The following is a 19,376-nucleotide window of genomic DNA, read 5'->3' as shown; positions in this document are numbered from 1 at the left end:
TGCTACAGAATCATACACTTAAAAATGGTTAAAACGTCAAGTTTTACGTTACGTGTATTTTACCACAAGGGAAGGAGAAAGGAAACCCCGTGAACATTTTTGAAATAGAGGTTTCTCTGTGATGCATTCACAGGGAGAGACGTGTTGGATTTCTTCGCAGTCTCCTAGGTAGATCCCAGAAGCTCGAGGCACCCAAATTCAGACAACATGCCCGCAGAGTGACTCTGCGGCCTTTAAGACACAACGGGACTCCCGCGAGGGTTCACGGACAAGTTAAAAGCCTCCTCTCGGCCCTGCCCTGTTCTTGCATTCTGTTGTCCTCGCTTTTAAATTCTCCGAGCGGCCCCGAGAGACTTTCCTCAGGGAAAGAAGTGGGACGGCCGGAGGCGAAGGGCAGCTCTGTGCTGCGAGGAAGAACCCCGCCTCGGGTAGAACGAGGAGCGCACCACAGGCGGACGGGAACTGAGCGGCCTTCTCTCCGTGGCATTGCGCCTGTTCTCTAGGCTGGAGGGCCGGGTGGGGCCAGGGACGCGCTCGGAGCCTGAGCCGCACGCAGGGCCCAACGCCTGGCGAGCGGCGGGCGCCGGGCCGCCCTGGCCGGTGCCTCGGTTTCCCCCGCCAGAGGCCCTCGGAGCGCCGCCCCCTCTGACGCCGCGGGGCCGGAGGGCCGGCAGGGGGCGCGAGCGCGGGGCGGGCGCCCGGAGGTGGGCGCGCGGGGACCGAGGCGCCCCCGGGCCGCGCGGCCGCGAGAGGCGGAAGCCTGGGCGGGAGGCGGGAGGCGAGAGGCGAGAGGCGGGGCGGCTGCGCTGAGTCACCCCGGATCGGCCCGCCCGCCGCTTCCAGGGGCGGAGGTGACAGCGGCCCGGGACGGGCAGCCGCCGCTAGCCCGCCGCGTCGAGGGACCGCTGGGCGACGGCGAGCAGGTCAGGGGCCGGGCGGGGCCGGGCGGGGGAGCTCGGGTCGCGGACCCGGGGCGGCGGGCGGAGGGGACCCGCGCCCAGAGGGACGCGCCGCGCGGCCGGGCCTGCGCCACCCCTGCCCCGTGGCGGCCGCTGCCCCGGCCGGGAGCCCCCCGGGCAGGAGGTGCGGGGCGCCGGCCCTCCTCGGAGCCCGGCTCATGTCCGGCCCTGTGAGGTCCCCGCCGGGGGTGGGGAGGGGGGAGGCTGGGCGGCCAGCAGTCAGGGGGATGCGGACGTGGGCTTCTTAAACGGTGTCAAGCCCCAGGCTCTTTTTACTGCACCGCCCTGCCACTCGGGCAATGAGGCGGAATTTGAGAGCTGGAAAAGAATTCGGCATAGCCCAGCCCCCCTATTTTACAGATGAAGAAATATTCTGGCTTGCTCAAAGTCACATCCAGTCGGTCTAGGAGTCCGTGATTCTGTGTCAGGGAGGCAGGGAGGGATGATTTCCGAAGCAAGAGTAAGACCTGTTTGGCTAGAGATGCAAGTTTGGTTATGCTGGAGTTTTGCTGTTACCCACGGACGCATGCATTCCTGCCACAGGGATTGATGTCCACCAGGCATCAGTTTCTCAAAGCACTTAACCTTGAAGAGGGTGACGGTGCTGTCAGTTGCATAGGGGAATATTGGGGTTACAAACTGGCCAGGTCTGCTGCAGATGAGGCGCTGTGGAGAATGCTTGGGGTGTAGAGTTAATTTTTAAATGCAAAACCCCCCCACTTTAAATGCAATCTCATTATCCTTTATTGTCTGTTTCATTTATGTGGCAATGAAGGGCTCTCGCACTGTTGTTCTGTTATATTGGTAACTTGCCTATTTTACAGTAATGTGCACATCTTGTGTTGAAAGACTTTCTTTTCCTAATTAGTGATGCTGTGATATGTGGCTTAATGGTTAGGGCTTGGGCATAGTCTAGCTCCGATTGTTTGCATAGCTGAGTTCCAGGGGGAGAGTGGGACTGATTAATCCCTGGTTGTATTTGGCAGACTGAAGTACCTGGCAGCATACAGGTGTGCTTTCTTAGTGTTGCATTTATTACCCTAGCAACAGGAATAGACTCCAGGTGATGAGCAAGTTTATTCCTCAGCACCTGCTTTTCTCTAAATTATTGAATTAAAGGATCTCTAGCCCCCTTTGAACTCTTTCAAATGTTAATTTGAAACATATGTCACTCATTGTGACAAAAAGTTTTAATAGAACAAGTCATATCATCAGCGTTGGCCTAACTAAGTGAAAAGTGATTTTTCAAATTACATCAGTGTTAAATTCACTTAAATTCAGAGATTGGGATGGAGTGCTTTGTGAGGATAGCTAAAATCTGACCTAGGAATCGGGTGTGTGGGGTGTACAGATAACCTTTGCAATAAGCTGAGAACATTCTGCCTCAGGAAATGTGATAAGATGTCTTTTATATAGTGCTCATATTGTGTGTATATTCGGCTGAGATATAATAATCTTTATAGACAGTCTGTCCAAATATGTGCAAGTTATTTATTTTGTCTTGTGGCCCCAAAGCAGAGCCTTTCCGCTCTTCTTGTTTTTTTTCTGGCTCTTTTCGGAGTGGCCCTCTTTCCTGCAAAGACCCTTTCCCGTGCCTCTTTCAGCCACATTGCAATTCAGAGCCTCCTGCAAGCTACTTTTTCTCCCCCTGAAGAATATGACAAATCATAATTCTCCAGTCACTGTTCACGATCTCCTAAAAACTAAGGGTGGGTGTTCATTTTTAGAACACAGTGTGACTCCATGAAGCTCTGGTTCTGAAAAAGGGTGAAGTGGACTGTGCTTAGATTTTTATCTTTCATGTACTTGGAGGCTGCAATATAGGAAGGCTCCAGAGCCAGCAAACTCACTTATCTCTGCCTCAGAAGGAAATCCTTCCTGCAGGATGCCTAGGGAATCTTCAAGTGTGTTATTGTTCTCAACCCTCCCACTTTACAGTGTTGGGCTAAAATAAGCAAAAAGCTGTTTTTCACATTTCAGATACTTCAGTGATTTTTGAAATTACAGATACTTTTTATATTGGAATTTTTTCAAATAATAAAAGCAACTACAATAGAATGCAAATGGAGACTTGCCTACTATTGCCAGGTATAAGGCTTGAATCATTTTCTAGGTTTATTATTGTTTCTAAAGTCAGTGTATTACCTACAGCATAGCATTGTTAAAGGGTTATCTGCTCTGAAATTCTCAACTGTGCTTGGGTTTTAGCTAAAGCATCCTGAAAATTCAGAGTTACGTTTGAAAAGTTTCACAACAACAATCCAATTAATATTAGTTTTTTTTTTAAAGATTTTATTTATTTATTTGAGAGAGAGAGAGAATGAGAGACAGAGAGCACGAGAGGGAGGAAGGTCAGAGGGAGAAGCAGACTCCCTGCCGAGCAGGGAGCCTGATGTGGGACTCGATCCCAGGACCTCAGGATCATGACCAGAGCTGAAGGTAGTCGCTTAACCAACTGAGCCACCCAGGCGCCCCAATTAATATTAAATAGTTTCTTATGCTCAGCTTAGGAAAACACCTGGATAAACTAATTTTCAAGATTGGATAACATAGTCTTGTGGGTCAGGTGTTAATGACAGAGGCAACAACAAGGTCGCAAAGTGTTTTCTGCTACAATCTAGCATTTTCACGAACTGCCTTTAGCCGGATTTGAAGCTAGGGGCATCTGGCTGGCTCAGTCGGTTGAGCGTACGACTCTTGATCTCAGGATCGTGAGTTCAAGCCCCATGTTGGGCGTAGCGCTTACTTAAAAAAAATTACTATCAGCCTCTCGTCTAGAAAGGCCGAAACCTAAAGTAATAGCCATAAAATCAGATCACAGAACAGCTCTATGATGAAGGAGCCCTTAAACAAACCAAAAGTGTTAACTTTTGGTTGGGTGCTTTATCCTTGTTGCTCTAAAAGTCAGCCAGAGGAGATAAAATAAACATAGAGTAGCTAAAATGTATTCTTTTATTTTTAGATGTTAGGGTTTACCCAGGAAGGGAGGCAGCACTGCAGAGCAAATAGGGCATTGTGCTAGGGGGCTGAAGTCTGCAGTTCTGATTTGTTCATTCACCACATAATCATTAAGCACCTGTGTCTACCAGGCACTATTCTGGGGGCTGGGGATACAGCTGTGAATGAAACAGACAAAGCCCCACCCCGGGCCCTAGCATTGTAGTGGGCTAGAGGCAGACAAATGAAACTGTGAATGGATTGACTGTCCCATGCTCATCGAGCTACGGAGAACTTTAAAGAGGTGTAAGTGGGAAAGGGTGAGTATGTGTTTGGGGTTGGGGGGGGTGGGCAGGATTGACTTTATTATACGAAGTGGTCAGAGAAGGCCTCTGCTAAGATCACTTTTGATCTAGGCCTGGAAGGAATTGAGACCGTGAGGGTGGGGGACAGAGGGATGAGCAAGTTCCAGGCCCGGGTGCTGAGCCTGTTTGGCATGTGTGAGGGCTGGCGAGGTCCTAGCGGCCAGGCAGTGCCAAGGAGGGCGAGGGCGAGGTGGCAGCAGGGGAGAGGCGGTGGGAGTGGGAAGGGGCGCATCAGTGTAGGCCATTGTAAGGACTTTGACCTTTACTCTGAGTGAGGGGGAAGAAGACATTAGAGGGTTGTGAACCGAGTTGCTCATGATGACTTAAGTTTGACAGGGTCACTCTGGCTGCTGGGCACAGAGTCAGGAAGACCTTCCCTTTCGTCCTAGCGGTGTGACCCTAAGCCGTAACTCTTCTTGGGGCCTTAGTTTCCTCATCTGTAGGATGACCAGGTCCCTTGGAGCTCTAGAATTTTAAGATTCTAAGTAGCTTGGAATATTTCTACGGGGAGGCCAGGGGATTGCATACGAAGAGGTTCTAAAAGTAAACAGCTTCAGATGACCTGAAAACTTGACTCGGACCCGCCTTTAGCTGAATCACTCCAAATCAAGAGGTAGTCAGGTCTTTTCAGTCAGGTTGTCAGGTCATGGGAACAAAAACACTGTTTCGTGAATATTCTCTGCTGATCGCTTTAGTACTCTGCTGATCCCTGAATTTTCTCTTCCTGCTTGAAAAAGGATGAAGAGCTGTTACTCATCAACAGAGTTGGCAACCAAAGTAGCTTTTGTTGTTAGGAAAGTTGGAAACTTTGGGGAAGGAAACAATTTTAATTTTGTATTTATCATAGGCCATTCGAATTCTTCTTTTTTAACATGGAAGGAGTCTGAAAGATTTCTTTTGTTTTTTTTTTTTTTTTTGAGTTTTGCAGTAATTTATTACACAGCATTACTATAACAACAGATAACTGATACATGCTTTTACTTGTAGATGCACGCTTTTTAAAAATGGCATGTATATACACATGCATACATGTGTATAATACACACACACACACAGATACCTCTATTTCGATTAATGCTTTAGCTACATAGTTTCCAATTGTTTATTAGACCTTATTAAGGAGTAATGAGCTATAGAAAAAGACTTGTGACATGTTACCAAGACTCCATCATAGAATATCTTGCACTTGTAACTACTCTCAAATACAATGTATTTCTGTATCAATTCAAACCATTCATGTATGATTTTTAAGGTTATAATTATAATCCAAAATAGCTTGAGTAATTCTCCAAATATACATACAATTATATTATTAGTCTTGATGCATCTTTTATAATTATTCCTTTTTTTAGTATTGCCCAAAACATGCTTTTTTTTTTTTAACATTTTTTTTATTCTTATGTTAATCCCCATACATTACATCATTAGTTTTAGATGAAGTGCTCCATGATTCATTGTTTGTGCATAACACCCAGTGCTCCATGCAGAATGTGCCCTCCTCAATACCCATCACCGGGCTAACCCATCCTCCCACCCCCCTCCCCTCTAGAACCCTGTTTGTTTTTCAGAGTCCATCGTCTCTCATGGTTCGTCCAAAACATGCCTTTATTCAGTCCTAAAAAGTGCTATGGATTCTCTGCTAAGGTAGTGGTGAAAACTCAAACCCCCTTAACTCTCATTTGTGGACTTTCTCTGGATCACTAAAAATAATTCTGAATGCATTATACTTATCTTTCAGTGAAAGAATCCCAAGCATACTACTAGAATTAATTAATCTCCCTTTCAGTGACACAGACCATATCAATGTTAGCAATATTGGCTTTCAGGTGAGAGGTATAGATCTTTTGTCATTTACGTTTGGATGTCACAGTTTAGAAACTTTAACATCTAAAAAACTAATATTTAATATCAATATAAGGATTTCTTTTGTTTTAAATTCCCTTATCCCCTTCCCATTCACCTTATGTCCCATAGGTACTTATTCTAATGCATGTAACGTGTTTCTTTTTGTCTGTATAGGATTTTGTTTGTTTTATATGTATTTTAATTTATAGCACTATTTCATTTTGCTGCATTTTTCTCTAAATAGTTTTGAAGATCCATCAGTTTCTATGTGTACATCTAATTCTTTGTTTTTGACTGATGCATTATACTCCATGCCATGTGCTCAAACCACAATTTTATATATCTGCTGTCTGTGTGATAGATACTCAGGTTGTCCCTACGCCCTAACATACCTATTGCTGCAGTGAGCATCTTTGTACCTGTCCACTTATAAAGCTGCATAATATTTATTTAGAAGGAAATTGCTGGTTATTGGCTGGCACATAATGAATTTGATTAAATAGCGCCAGATTCCTCTCCATAATGTCTGCCCCAGTCTCTCTTCCGCTGGAAGTGTTGGAGGATTCCTATACCCTCATGCCCCACCAGCGCTCAGCTTTATCCAGCTGTCCATCTTTTCTAGTCTCGGAGGTGCAAAGTGATCTCTTGTCATTTTCATTTGTGTTTCTTTGCTTACAAATGATTGCAACATCTTTTATACATATAGCTCTTTCTGTAAATTGCTTATTCATATCTTTGCCCATTTTCTATTGGAGTTGCTATCTGCGTTGTTCACATTTAGACTCTGCAGATGTCTTCTCTTTGGGCATCTGTTAATTTGTCTTTGTCTTTTTTTTTTAAAGATTTATTTATTAGAGAGTGTGTGTGTGTGTGTCTGTGTGTGTGTGTGCAGGAGAGGGGCAGGGGCAGAGAGAATCTCACACAGACTCCCGGCTGAGTGTGGAGCCTGACTTGGGGTCCATCTCAGGACCCTGAAATCAGGACCTGAGCCAAAACCAAGAGTCAGTCCCTTAACCGACTGTGCCACCCAGGAGCCGCCCCTTTGTCATCCTTTGATCAAGAAACATTCTTAATTTTGATGTAATCAGATAAATTCTTTGACATGGTTAATACTTGTGGAGTTTTAAGAAGCCCCTCTCAATCCCTGGGTCATAGCAATTTCTTTAATTCATCTAGAACCCACATTGCATATGGTGTGAGACAGGGATCTAGTCCTATTATTCTTCACTTAATGAGGCAGATTTTCCAATATCTCCAAAAACATCATGCTTTCCTCCATTGAATTGTGGTACCTTCTCTCTCATCTGTGGTTTCCATGTATATACTGGTCTGTTCTAAGCTTCTTTTCTGTTCCATTAGTCTGTCAGTGATTGCAGTGATTTTGTAATATGTTCTCTGACTGGCACAGCAAATGCCCCATCTCTGTTCTTAATTTTTAAGTTTAATTAGCATTCCTGGACCATTATTTTTCCATATAAAATTTGGAATTAAGTTTATAGATTCCTCAAAAATTGTATTTTTAAGGAATTTTTATTTGGATTACATTGAATTTATAAATTATTTGGGAGAGGCTTGACATCGTTCTGATATTAACTCATTTCCTCCAAGAGCATGTAACATGTCTCTCCATTTATTCAGCACTTTTTAAAAGAAATTTGGTTTTATTGGAAATAATTTAAAACTAGCAGAAGAGTTCTCAGGTTAGTACAAAGAGCTTCTGTATATCCCTCACCTAGATTCACCAAATGTTAGCATTTTGCCGCATTTGCTTTATTACTCCCTCTCCACATTTCTAAGCCTGTTTTTTTTCCCGACCCATTTTGAGTTAGTTGCAGACATCATGCCCTTTTATCCCTAAATACTTCATCAGCTCATTTTTAAATCCTTTATTAGAACTTTAAAAATTTTCTCCATAAAGGTCTAGGAAGGTATTTTTGGTTAAACTAATTTCTAAATATTTCATAGTTTTGTTGCTACTGTGAGTCATGTCTCTCTTATTTTCTAGTTGACTGTTCGTAGTTTAAGAGAAATAGTGTTAATTAGACGAACCATGAGAGACGATGGACTCTGAAAAACAAACTGAGGGTTCTAGAGGGGAGGGGGGTGGGAGGATGGGTTAGCCTGGTGGTGGGTATTGAGGAGGGCACATTCTGCATGGAGCACTGGGTGTTATGCACAAACAATGAATCATGGAACACTACATCTAAAACTAATGATGTATGGGGATTAACATAAGAATAAAAAAATGTTAAATAAAAAATAATAAAAAAGAAAAAAAAAGAAATAGTGTTATTACATGCTGATCTTGTATCTGACAGCCTTTCTTCCCCATCTTATTCAAATAGTTGATTTCTGGGGTTTTTTCCCCCCTACTGTTAATCACAAGTCTCTGAAAATAGTGATATTGTTGCTTCTTTCCCATCCTTATACATCTTATTTCTTTTCCTTTCCTTATGGTGTCACCCTGAACTTCCAGGACTATGTCGAAGCAGTTTGCTATGCTAGTAGGCATCTTTGTCTTGCTTTCAGTCTTAAAGAGAATGAGTCTAACGTTTTTCCATTTCATACACTGTTTGTTTTCGGTTTTAGATATGCCTTTGTCAAGTTAGGGTGTTCTCCTCTATTCCTAGTTTACTGAGCATTTTCGTCATAAATGGGTAGTAAGCCTTATCAGATACTTTTTCAGGATTTGTTTCCAAAGAAGTATGATGGCATCAGGAAGGTGCATAGCCAAATCCTAAGCCTGTGCTAAGGTTAAGTTTTAAGCAAAAGAAGGTTAATAAGAGTCTTCAGTACTTCTGAACCTTACTTATATAAGTTTATGGTAAACATTTCATGATTTCAATATAAGCTTATTTCACCATTAGATCAGCTTTTTTCTCCTGCTGTTAAGAGTCAGAATTTAGGACGCCTGGGTGGCTCAGTCAGTTAAGTGTCTGCCTTCGGCTCAGGTCATGATCCCAGGGTCCTGGGATCGAGTCCCGCATCGGGCTCCCTGCTCCGCGGGGAGCCTGCTTCTCCCTCTGCCTCTCTCTCTCTCTATCTCTCATGAATAAATAAATAAGATCTTTAAAAAAAAAAAGTCAGAATTTAAATAGCTGGTGTGAAGAATGAGAAAGAGCCCTATTCAGCATCACAACTGGGGTCGTCAGCATGATTGTAAATATAAGATACGTAAAATTATAGTTTGCTTACTCTGTGGATCAGTCTCTACTCCAGGTATAAATCTTATCCAAGTAGATCTCACAAAATATTGAGATCTTCAGCAGGTAGCTCTTTAGCAACAGTAACTGCTGGCGTGTTGGCCAATTGATTCTCATCACCGTCTCTTTTGGTATATGGTTGGGGTGTTTTTTTTTTAACTAGCTATTTTTTCCTAATTATAAAAATTAAACATCTTCATTGTAGAAAACTTGTAAAAATATAGAAAGGCAATTCTTTAATCCTGTCTTTTAGCACCAGTCTGTAAAATGTTGGTTATTTCTTGCTTTTTTTTTTTTATTGGGGGGGGCATGCCCGTGGAGGAGGAGAATGCATTTAAACTTGGGCTATATATAATGGTATCACCCCTCCTCTTTCAGGGTTAGGCCATCAACTCTTGTTCTTTTTGCTTTGATTGATCCTCTGAAAAATAGCAAGAAGATATAAGTAACTTCTAGGCGTGGGGTAAATGCAGGCTGGTTCCTTAGAAACGGTGAACAGGCTGTTCCTGCGGGAGCCACTGTGCGGACAGCCCGGACTCCCTGTCAGAATATGGGGCAGTTGTAGCCCAAATGCTATTGGACCAAAGACTAGCTGGGTGCAGGAGAAGGGGAGGAGAAGTCTGTCCACTGTCACTTTGCTTCGGTTCATTTAGCACTTTTCCTTCTTTAGGCCACTTTCCGAAAAGAAAAGTATGGAGAAAATAGTTGTAATTTATCTTCTTTTGACTCTGAAATAAGCCTAATACAGTTGTCTTGTTTCCCTCATCACCTGCTCTCGTGGTGAGCGGTGAGGGAGTGGTAATGAATAGCAGGAAGCGAGAATTCCTAGGTTAACATTCCTACCAACAACTGGTAGATTCCACATCCGACGGCCCTCCCCCTTCTCACTCCCTCTCCTTTCGCTCTGCTTTTTTTTTTTCTTTTTTTCCATTTTGTCCTAACACCCTTCACTTCCTAAAATGTCTGCCTTCGCCATCCCTCAAGGAGAAAGTTCTTCAATGGCAGGGATCTTTGTTTTGTTCACTGATAAATCCCAAGCAGGTGCCTGGCACATACTGTGCTCTCAACAAATGGAAGCCATAAAATGACTCAATCTGTCAAGAGGTAGCTCTGTGATGCAGAGCAAGGAAATCTAAGGGAGGGGTGAAGAAAGAAAGTTCTCTTAGCCTCCTTTAAATGCATGGGTTCAATAAAGTAGTAGAATGCCTATTTCCTCCTTGACCTTGTATGCATAACCATCAACCCAGCCACAGAGCTAATTTCTCTACATCTGTTTTAGCGGCTCCTGTGGAGGCTGTGGTTTCTGAAAGTGGGGTGTGAGTGTCTGTGTTGCTGACAAGCACACGGTGGGAGTGGGGCCCTGGAGAGAATAATCCTTGCTGACGTTCTAGCCATGGGTTCTGGGGCCTGGCACACATTCTGCATTGTTTTCATGAGGTGATTCTCTGAGGATAAATGATCTGCGCCATCAGCAGAAAAAGTTGCAATGGATGTGTCGGGTTGTGCTGAACTCCCCAGCCTCACACCCCATGTCCTCCCATTTTCTAGTCTATTCTTCCCTCCCATCCCCAGTAATGCAGAGACATTTTGGTGTTTCTGCCATTTCTGGATCCAGTTCAGGATTGTCGTGATGACAGTCATGTTGCACATACCTGCTTACTTTATTATAAAGCAAAGCCTCAAATCATATTAATAGCACAATATAGGGTGATAAAAAAAAAAGTTGCTGCCAATACACCAAATGATGCCCTGGAGGCCAATGCCACAGACCCTGTTTATCCTGTACAGACTATTTTCTGACTCATTGTCATCTGTTACTCTACTTGTTACCCACCACTGCCCCTAACAAATCTTAAACTCTGCTGCCTGGCCCTCTAGTCTGTTCCAAATCTACCTGTACATATTAATTTAAGTCCCCACTTTCTGCTCTCTTCACACATTCATCAGATGTTCTTTCCTACAACAATAATGCTAGCAGTAAGTATACTGTTAATTACAATTGTGAATATTTCATCTTTCATTTTGCTGCGTTTCACTAATGGTCTAAATTCAAATGAAAGAAATATAAAACAACAAAACACTACTGATAGAAAATGGCAGCTAATATTTTAGCCAGTCACATACTAATGCATTCTCATTTAATCTTCAGAATGATTTTATAAGGAAGGTGCCAGTGTAATCGTCATTTTACGTATGGAGAAATTAAGATACAGATTGGTTGAGAGGGGCGTCTGGCTGGCTCAGTCGGTAGAGCGTGCGACTCTTAATCTCAGGGCCGTGAGTTCAAGCCCCACATTGTGCGTAGAGCCTCCTTAAAAAAAAAAAAAAATTGGTTGAGAAACTTGCCTGGAAGTTACACTGCTGTTAGTGGTAGAACTAGAATTCAGACCCACATCTGTCTGTCTCCAAAGCCCATGCTCTTAACCAGCATGCGTATGTGGTAGTGCTCAGGTGAGCAGGTGACTGAAGACAGGGAGTGACACAGAGTCACAGGGTTCTTGAAGACTGTCCTTTTCTCACGTATGCCGCATTACTCACCAGTGCTCTGAGTTGTGGAGAGCATGGGAGGGTTTTGCCTGGAGCCGAAACCATTTGGGAGGCCTCCTCTCCAGATCCTGCCTTGACTACTGCAGACGGGCAGAGAGGGTTGCACCTCAAAAAGAGATGGGCTCTGAAACTCCATCCAGGTAGCATGCTTTGACTTTTCAACCTTTCTCCTAATGAAGTATTTAAAATTTGCAAAAATGAATAAAGAATAATATGCCAAACATAGATGTATCCAGGGACGCCTGGGTGGCTCAGTCAGTTAAGCGTCTGCCTTCGGCTCAGGTCATGATCCCAGGGTCCTGGGATCGAGCCCCGCGTCGGGCTCCCTGCTCAGCGGGAAGCCTGCTTCTCCCTCTCCCACTCCCGCTGCTTGTGTTCCCTCTCTCGCTGTCTCTCTCTGTCAAAATAAATAAATAAAACCTTTAAAAAAAAAAACCCCAAAGCCAAAAACATAGATGTATCCAACACTCAATTTAAGATGTATAAAACTGAGCTGGTTTCTGTGTTCCACCTTCCTTTGCATTTTTGAAGACCCTCTGGTTCTAATGATTTAAAAAAAAAAAAAAGAATTCCTTTTTATTTACATATGACACAATACCATTACTGTCACCTAAAAAAAAGTAGTAATTCCTAAGTATAATAAAGAAGCTAGTCAATGTTCAAAAATTCCCCATTTGTGGGGCGCCTGGGTGGCTCAATCGGTTAAGCATCTGCCGTTGGCTCAGGTCATGATCCCGGGGTCCTGGGATCCAGCCCCATGTTGGGCTCTCTGCTCAGCGGGGAGCCTGCTTCTCCCTCTCCCTCTGCTCCTCCCCCCCGCTTGTGCTCTGTCCTCTCTCTCTCTCAAATAAATAAATAAAATCTTTTAAAAAAAATTCCCCATTTGTTTCAATTTTTTATTTTTATTTTTTAAAGATTTTATTTAAAAATAAAAATAAATTGAAACAAATGGGGAATTAAAAAAAATTTTATTTATTTAAGAAAGGGAGAGAGAGAATGAGTGGGGTGGGGAGGGGCAGAGGGAGAAGCAGACTCTCCGCTGAGCAGGGAGCCCAGTGTGGGGCTTGATCCCAGGACCCTGAGATCATGACCTGAGCCGAAGGCAGTCGCTTAACCGACTGATCTACCCAGGCAGGCCCCCCCCGCTCTTTTTTTAAAGATGTCTCAATTTTTTAAATGATTTGTTTGGATCAGGTCCCAAGAAATGGGCACATACTGCATTAAATTAATGTTTAAGTGGTTTTTAACTGATAAGTCCCCTTTTTCAAACTTTTTGGTTACAGTTTATTGTATTGAAGAAACTGGGCTTTTATCTTAGAGTTTACTACAATCTGGATTTTTTTTTAAAGATTTGTTTACTTATTAGAGGGAGAGAGAGTGGGGTGGGGGCAAGGGAGAGAGAGTCTTAAGCAGACCCCCCGCTGAGTGTGGAGCCCCATGTGGGGCTCGATCTCAGGACCCTGAGATCGTGACCTGAGCTAAAAGTAAGAGTCAGATGCTTAACTGACTGCGCCACCCAGGCTTCCTACGTTCTGGATTTTTAAAATGGTTTTTGACTTAACTTTTTTTACCTATTTGAAGTTTTGAGTTCTAATCTGTCTGTCACTACAGGAGGTTCCAAGTTATTCAGCTCCCATAAATAGAAAGGATTCACTGGCCCACATACTGCTTGGTCTGGCCCAGAGGTAATTTCTGAGGGGTCTTCCAAAGCATCCCAGGTGACAAGGTATGACATTATCAATAGACCCTCTGTATTTCAAAACATTTTGCTCCCGAAAGAATTTTATATCTTCTAATTGGCAGGGCATTCCTGTGTTCCCTAGAGTTAGTGGGGAGAGCAGAGAAGCGAGCGAGTAGTCTGGTTTTCTTCTGGTAGACGGTGTTTGTTGCTTTAAGGATTTCTGGGGCTCAGTGCCAGAACCTCCTTGGGATATTATTGTCTTACGGTTTAGATCTGCTTATCAGGAAACAGAATCCCCGAAGGGTCAGGTAAGAGGAGAATGAGTTTACATTAAAACCAGACTTTCGTTAGTGGCTTTTGGGGTCCTGTATTCTCGAGCAGCTAGCTGGACTGTGGAGCGTAATGCTAATACATAGGTTTTTCAAACCCATAGTTCTCATTACTTGTTCTTTTTGCTGCCACTGCCTAGATGTTAATCGGTAATTATGATAGCTGGACCACTATAGACATGAAGAAGTCCAGTTTTGTCTTCTGTTTCTTGTAGTCTTGTTGCCTTGACCTGCTAGCTAGCTGTGCTCGTTGTGCAGGGTAGTGAGTCAATAACCAAGTACAAAGAATGACAGTCGCTGAAGTATGAAGCGATGTGTGGATTTATGTCTTCAGTGACTTGGAGAGTGTAAGAAGACAGTATGTCAATGTCAGTATTTTCATCTAGTTATAAAGCCAAATGGTTAATAAACCACTGCGAAAAATCTCAACATAGAATGAGAAAGACATATGATGAATTAATTTTAAATAATTTTATTATAAGGCGACTTGCTTATTTTAAATAAGAGGATTGCTTTCAGGCTTTGCTAACAATAAAGGAATGAAATCTCTGTGTTGACTTTTACCAGTATGTTCAGACTTTATTCTTAGGTTCTCTAGGTATGAGTCAGGCTTCGTCTGTGTTCTTTTCTGGTAACTCCAAATGCTAACAAAGTAAAATATATGTATTATTCACAAGGTGTTAGAGTGGTTTGATAGTTCACTGATTGTTGTTCCTTGCAGTGATCAATTAGCAATAAAAATAAGCACTTCACGTTCACAGCTGATCTCAGATAGGGACAACACACACATGAGATAATGTGTTTGAGAAGCGGGCTGTAGATTATTAGATCGTACTGATGTGAGTTGTAAAGCTGTGGAGGCTTGCAGAGTGCTGCCAGCATCTTAGGCTAGAGTCGAAGGTGCATGGTAGGTGGGGAGTGTCTAGAAATGAGGCTGAACTTGGGAGAGCAGGGACCCGGTCACGATGAGCTTTGTACAGTCCGCAGAGGGGTCTGAGATAACTTCTGCAAGTGCTGGCTGGGAACCCCTTGTGGAGCTTCAAGCAGCAGAGAATGATGGGATTTTGTATTTGAAAAGATTATTCTCGTTGCAGTGTGGAAAACAGAACCGAAGGCCAGGAGCCTGGTAGATGACCACGTAGGAAGGTGTTGCAGTAGTCCCGAAGGAAAGATGCTGAGGGTCTAAAGTGGGCAACCGTGATCTCAAATTTGTACATTTCAAGCCTGAAAGGACAGTTTCTAAAAGGTTGATGCATTTGAAGGATTTAACAGTAGTGTCAATGATTTCCCTAGAAGTTCAGGTTTTTTTTTTTTTTTTTTAAGAAGAGTAAATAAATTAATTTCATATCCCTCTTCTAATCCCTGGAAGGCATTTGGCAAAGGTTTCTTTGGACCCGAAAGCAGGGATCTCGTTTGTGAACTGCTGCCAAATCCTTGTGGGTCTGTTGTGAATACACAGCTCATTTAGAGCTTAGAGTAGAGGGGGTGTCAATTGCTTTGTCCTTGTGACCAGTAACCACAGAATCACATTGTTCCCCCTTCCTCTCAAGAAGACTGTAGCAATTTTGGGCAGTGAGCCAGCACCCAGAAGCTGCTGCCTCATCTGTGTTTTGTATGTTACAGTCAGTTTGGGTGATGAATGATGGTTCTCCTCCTCCTCCGCCATCACCATCATCATCATTCTCATAGCTGACATTTACAAAATAGAGGAGTGCTTACTATCTGCCAGGAAGTGTATTAAATGTTTTATCTACATGATCAAACTTAATCTTCCTAACACCTGTAAATTACTATTACTGTCTCCAGTTTACAGATGAGGAAACTAAGGCTGAGAGTGGTGTGTAAGTAACTTGTCCCATGTCACATAGCTTGACAGAAGGTGGGGCCAGAAAATGAACCTAGTTCCCTTTTTATTTTAGAGTCTGAGCCCTCAACTGTTAAGAATATAGTTACTACTTAATATAATTTGGTATGATTTCTCTCTTTAAATTTGCTCTTTATTGTAGCTCTGCCCAGTACAGTCCATGTAATCAAACACTGTTTACTTATCCTCCATCTGCAGCCCGTAAAGGGTATAAAACACAAGTATAGAACATTTTTAAAACATGAAGCACAGGAGGGGCACCTGGGTGGCACAGTTGGTTAAGCATCCGGCTCTTGGTTTCAGCTCAGGTCGTGATCTCAGAGTCGTGATCCCAGGGTCATGAGATCCAGCCCCATGTGGGGTTCTTCCCTTAGCACGGAATCTACTTAAGACTCTCTCTCCCTCTCCGTTTGCCCCTCTTCCCTCAAATAAATAAATCTTAAAAAAAAAAACCAAAACAGAAACCATGAAGCACAGGAGAAACCATGGGGGAGGTGGTGCATGGGCAGAATAGGGAAGCTATTTAAATTTCTAACTTTTTTCTTTTTTTTTTTTTTAAAGATTTTATTTATTTGAGAGAGAGAATGAGAGAGAGCATGAGAGGGAAGAGGATCAGAGGGAGAAGCAGACTCCACGCTGAGCAGGGAGCCCGATATGGGACTCGATCCCGGGACTCCAGGATCATGACCTGAGCCGAAGGCAGTCACTTAACCAACTGAGGCACCCAGGCACCCTTAAATTTCTAACCTTTTTCAAGGCAGAATATTCATGTATGCCATCACTATTTTGCCTCAAGTATAGCAATTGCTGAAATAGGAAAGACACTCAATTTAAAAAATTGAGAAATAACTCACAAACCATAAAATTCACCTCTTAAAAAGTATACAGTTGAATGAGGGTTTTTAAAGTGCATTCACAAAATTGTGCAACCATAGCCACTATCTAATCCCAGAACATTTGCTTCACCCTATACTCATTAGCAGTCATTCCCCCATTTCTTCCGGCTGAGACACTCATTTTCAAACATATTGCATACCAAAACACATCCTAAGGTATGAAAAAGATTCTGAGACTATCTATCCACAATCCCTTTCTCTTTAACACAGATAATAATAATAATAGCAGCCAACGCCTATATAATGCTTAGTATGTGTAAGGTACTATTCTAAGTGCCTTACGTATATTAACTCATTTCAGTTTCACTATGACCTTAGGAGGCAGATTCTGTTATTAAACCCATTTTACAGAGGAGATTAAGGCACAGAGGAGTTAAGTAACTTACCTCAAATCATATAATTCTAATAAGGGATGGAGCTAGGATATAAATCTGGGCAGTCTGGCTTTGTAGTCTATGCTCTTAATTATTACATATGTTTTAAGCTGATTGTATTTATAGTTGAAAATGATATGAAGACCTTGAAAATGTTATGCTGAATGAAAACAAAAACAGTCACAAAAGACTACATGCTGTATGATTCCATTTATATGAAATGTCCAGAATAGGCATATCTATACAGAGTATTTATAGAATAGTAATTTACAGAAAGTCAATTACTGGTTGCCTGGGGCTGGAAGTGGGGTGGGGTGGGTGGGGAGACTGTTGGAGGGAAATAGGAAGTGACCGCTAATGGGTATGGAGTTTCTTTTTGAGATAGTGAAAATGTTCTAAAATTGATAGTGGTGAAAGCTGCCCAACTGTGGGAAAATACTAAAATACATTGAATTGTACACTTTAAGTGGATAAATTGTGTAGTATGTGAATTATAACTTAATAAACCTGTTTTTTTAAAAAAATGATATGAAAAGAAACAACCAGAATGATCTTCCTTAAAATACCTTTGTTTTCATCTGAAGAAAAATTATATGGATACACACACACAACACACACACACACACACTCCCCCACCCTTTTCCCCCACTTTTATTTGGGGGTGCTCAGTCACTTGCAACCAATTCTGATTCTAAGCATCTGCTTCCCTACTCAAACATTTCAGATGCTTCCAAGTACCTAAAAAATCAAAGTCCGACCCTCCCTAACCTGGAAGTGAGGCCTATGAGACCCCATACAGCTCTGTGGGAAAGAATAGCATGATCATTGGGAATGTGACTATATACTTTGGTATATAACTTAAAGCAGTTCAGTGTGTTCAATCATTCATTCTGCAGATATTTATGGTGGGTCTGCTATGTACCAGGCAGTGCTCTAGGTGCTTGATATACATCAGTGAATAAAATAGACAAAAAGAATCCTTGCCCTGTAGAGTGTATAAGACATAAGGCCTAATCCTATAGGCTTTGTAGAGGAGGTATTATTTGAGTTGGATCTTAAAAGATAATAGGAGTTTATCCAGATGATAAGAGTTATGTGTGTTTGATGGAAGAGTGAGGTGCCCAGCTGGTCCATTCAAAACATCTAGCATCTATATTGTCTTTTTTTTTTTTTAATTTTTAATTTTTTGGCTGTGCAACAAATAACTTTAAAATCTCAGTGGTTTATCCCAACAACCATTTACTTTCATCGTCCTGGATCTGAAGTCTGGCTGCAGTTTGGCTGATCTAGGCTGGGCCAGGTAGAACTCAACGGGCTTTCATTTGGGTGCAAGTCTCTTTCCCCTTGTCTTCATTCTGGGGCCCTGGCTGAAGGGGCAGCAGCTTCCCAGGGCATGCTCATCTCAGGGTGGGTTATTAGAGCACAAGGGGACAGGCCAAACCATAAAATATAGTTTAAAGCTTCTGCTCATGCCCTTTCCATGGCACTCTATTTGTCAAAGCAAATCACATGGCCAAGTCCAACAAAAATATGACATTGAACTCTGCCCACAGTGGGAGGCATCCATAGTGTTTGGATCCATAATTCTATTATAAAGTGATGAATTTTGAATAACAATTTGACCTACAAGAGTATATGTTATAAACACAGGAAATAGCTGAACAAGGCATATAGCTGAATACAGAGGTGAAGAGACATGGGGATGAAAATGACTTAAAAGTTGTAAGGGTATGTCAAATGTGTTGCTAGAGGATTGGAACAAATGGTCAATTTTGGTGCTCCTCTGATCCACTGATTCACTGATTTCTTGGCTTGTTTTAGTTCTGTGTTGCTGCTATCAATTTTATTTCACAGCACTATGGTGTAAAGACGTTGACTCTTTATTTATTTATCTAAGTCATACTTTACCTATTCTAAGTTCCCTTCTGCCTGGCTGTTGGAAAATTTAATTTTGGGCATCACTGGAGCCCTTCCTTCCCTGCACCCAGTAGTATCAGAGAGATTCCTGGATCTACATGGTAGAAACCTGGAGGAAGCTGTGTCTTCAGGCTACAGTGGTTGCCTCCTAATATTATGGGAAAACCTACTGTTCACATATACAAAATTCAGAGAGCTTAAAATTTAGAGTTAGAGAAAGATATTCTACGAACCGGAGAAGTTTAATACAAAACATTTACAAATACAAAATGCTATGAAATCCTTCTGTCTTTGATGGAAAAACCAGTGTCAGCCTTATATTCTCACTGTAAACAACTATAAACCTGGGAAAAACATGAGGCAGCTGTTTTCAGGCATTAAACAATAGGCAGCACAGGTCTGTGATCCTTGAGAGAAAGGAAACACCAGGTGAACCCCATATTCACCCTGGCTCTTTGC

General features: G+C 42.5%; 1 protein-coding gene across 1 annotated transcript in view; it reads left to right on the top strand.

The window, feature by feature from the left end:
• Positions 1-705: 705 nt before the first annotated feature.
• Positions 706-19,376, top strand: part of LOC110589166 (dynamin binding protein) — a 95,908-nt gene continuing 77,237 nt past the window's right edge. Inside the window, exon 1 of the mRNA XM_044916126.1 lies at positions 706-923. The gene's annotated coding sequence lies outside the window, so the exon portion shown is untranslated. The remainder of the gene's footprint in view (positions 924-19,376) is intronic.

The sequence above is a fragment of the Neomonachus schauinslandi genome, chromosome 6, assembly GCF_002201575.2.
Source record: "Neomonachus schauinslandi chromosome 6, ASM220157v2, whole genome shotgun sequence".
Lineage (NCBI taxonomy): Eukaryota > Metazoa > Chordata > Mammalia > Carnivora > Phocidae > Neomonachus > Neomonachus schauinslandi.
The sequence above is the reverse complement of the archived record's forward strand: the minus strand, read 5'-3'. Positions and strand labels throughout refer to the sequence as shown.